At 34.3% G+C, this 2,790-nt stretch overlaps 1 long non-coding RNA gene across 1 annotated transcript; it reads right to left on the bottom strand.

Annotated features, from left to right (window-relative positions):
* Nucleotides 1-273: 273 nt before the first annotated feature.
* On the bottom strand, nucleotides 274-1,170 carry LOC110225162. Its single transcript, XR_002329570.1, has 2 exons — nucleotides 684-1,170; nucleotides 274-509 (listed from the first exon to the last, which is right to left on the bottom strand). It is a non-coding gene; the product is annotated as an uncharacterized LOC110225162 (long non-coding RNA).
* Between the last annotated feature and the right edge of the window lie 1,620 nt (nucleotides 1,171-2,790).

The raw sequence follows: 2,790 nt of genomic DNA, 5'->3' as shown, positions 1-2,790 counted from the left end.
GCTTCGTAAAAATATGTGTTCTTTTTTTTTATTTTTTTTAAAGAATTAAATTTGAAGAGAGAAGAGGATAAATGTTCTTATGTTGGGTCAGATCCATGTTAAAAAAATCGCTAGACGCTAGTCGGGCGGTGAGGGTGGGCCTAGCGCCTAGCAAGAAAATCGGAGATTACACGAGGATTAATCGGGATTAGTTTTTAGTCAATATTTTATATATTTTTAAAATATTTCTAGTACAATTTAAATACTAAAATATTTTAAAACTTTTATCAATACTTTTGCAAAATTACTTTATATCAAAATGACATTCATCCTAAATGGGTATTCAAAATACAATTTAAAGTTCCAACATGTTATACAAAAAATAGTATGGTCTTGATCTAGAGACACATAAAAAATAGTGAAAGGTCACAAAAAAGTGAAGACTACTACTTCTTCCTCGTTTGATTTCTTCAATGATCAAGTAATTAGCATATGTTGGACTTCTTGTTTAGTTAGGACTTTTTAATTATCTGCAAATGATCAAACAATTGAATCAAACGAAGGATGATAGAAACATCAAGAAAGATTCAAACTGTCACAGTAAAAAAAAACAAGTAATCGAACAACAAGAAAAACACAAGCGTTCTTCACATTCCTAATTGGCAAACAAAGTATAAAATCTAAAAAGAAGAACGAAGACGCACCAGAGAGAAAGTTGCAGAATTGTGTAGTGCCGATGTTGAGATTTTAGAGATAAGAGTGGCTCGAAATCAAATCAAATTTTGTTAGGGTTAGAACTAATTTTTGAGAGACGAGATTATGGGATGTGAGCAAAGTTCATTAGGTTTCTTCCATTCTTTTAAGAAAAAAACTTGTTTAGGTTTCGTTAATTTTGTTTGGTTTCACTGTAATGCACGAGTGGAGAGAAGAAGAAAACGTGGATGTGGGTTTCATTAAACTAAAATTCCAAATCCAGAAAAATAAATGGGTTTAATTAATTTTGAGGCCCAATTCGAATTAAAGCCCAAATTTTTAAATTATTAAATCGGCGATTTTCCAAAAAATCGGGTTTACGCGGGGTGTAATCAGTAAACCGATTTCTTAAACCGATTATGCATTAAACCCATCGGTACAGCACCGCCTAGCGCCTAGGCGCCGATTAATCGGCCGCCTAGCCCGATTTTTAGAACAAGGGGTCAGATCAAGGCCCACTTTGTTTTTGTTGTGTGGAGCGAGTGTGTTCCCAAGAATGGAAAGTGGTCCAGATTTTATTTCTTCACATTCTTTTGACTGACTAGAAAATTACATATTTTGATCTCTACCCAAGGTTTGATCTATTTTTAGAAGGACTAAAAAACAGTAGAATGATGTGAATATCACTTTATATTTTTCAGATCCTTACGTTTTATGAACATAACAAGAAGGAATTATTTCTTGCATGGAGGCCAATGAGCCTTGTCAACACCAAGCCCGGACCAAACTTGGAAGAGTCCAAGAAGCCTAGAATGTCTTGTGCAAGAACTGCTCAAAACAGCCATGAATTGTGAAGACTCAATAACATTGCATATTGAGCTTTGGACAATAACATATATGTAGCCCAATTAGCATGGATCCGAACATCTCTGTTCCATAAGTACACTATCTAAAGAGCACACACTACTAAAGTTATCAATTAGAAAAAAGTTATCAATTAGAATTGTCCAGCTCATTTCATAATTAAACTCACAATTGCAATGTCTTCTTTTCCTTGTCTCAGTTCTCGCTCTCGAGCTGCACCAGAATTTACCAAATGAGCTAAAGACGTTTCAAGTTAGTTAAATCAAGCCAAGAAAACATTCATATGCATTATATTTATTAGGACTCTTTCATTCAAATTCAAATATTTTGCTTATAATACTGCTATTAGGAGGGGATGTGCATTTAGTCAAGTGGTTAAATCCATTTGACTCCGCCTTCCCCACCGGAGTTCGCCTCCACTTAGTCGCGTTACCCCGCGTAGTAGAGATTGGCTATGGATCGGGCTTTGTCGATCCAAAGATGTAAAAAAAAATACTGCTATTAGGATTGAACTTGTTTCCTTTTCTTTTAGGCATTATGAATTGTTTCCAATTGTGTGGATTATGACCATTAGGTCATCTTCCTTGATTAGATCGACTTTATATATAATTTTCTAGGTTTTCTCGTTGTAAAACATATTTGAAGTTGAAATAAATAAAAAACATAAATGTCATCCGAAAAACATATTTCAAAATGTTCAATTTATAGTTTTTTTTTTGTTTTTGTTTTTTGTTCAAACATTCTATTAAACTTGAGATCATACATTACGTATCTTCCTATCAGCTCTTTGAATCACTCTCAACAAGTATTTCTTCAATTCCAAGGTTGTCCAAACACGACATTGCCCAAATAAGAGTTGTTACTTTTTTTACTAAAACACGATGAAAGACGAGGATAAGCCTTAGCTATCTTTCATCTCTCAGAACCCAACCAATCTCTCATTGATCAGATTCATCAAACCATAAAGCATAAGCATATCATTTTTGTTTACGTGAAGGAGAACACGATATGTGTTAGAGAAGAAGCGGTATAATTCAAGTTTCTGGTTTGATTCCGGTTTAATGTCAAGCTAGAGATGATTGAATGGTTATGCGGTTTGCAGTTGGTTTAGGAGAAAGTTGAGTTGGTACAGTGAAGACCAGAACCACGTCGAGGGCTACACTGTTTCATTTTCAAATGTGTATAAATACACATCTCCAAGACAGCTTCTTTCTCAAGTTGGCGAGAAAAAGACATAAGTTTTGTTCATTGTTG

Source organism: Arabidopsis lyrata (assembly GCF_000004255.2).
Source record: "Arabidopsis lyrata subsp. lyrata unplaced genomic scaffold ARALYscaffold_1, whole genome shotgun sequence".
Taxonomy (NCBI): domain Eukaryota; kingdom Viridiplantae; phylum Streptophyta; class Magnoliopsida; order Brassicales; family Brassicaceae; genus Arabidopsis; species Arabidopsis lyrata.
The sequence above is the reverse complement of the archived record's forward strand: the minus strand, read 5'-3'. Positions and strand labels throughout refer to the sequence as shown.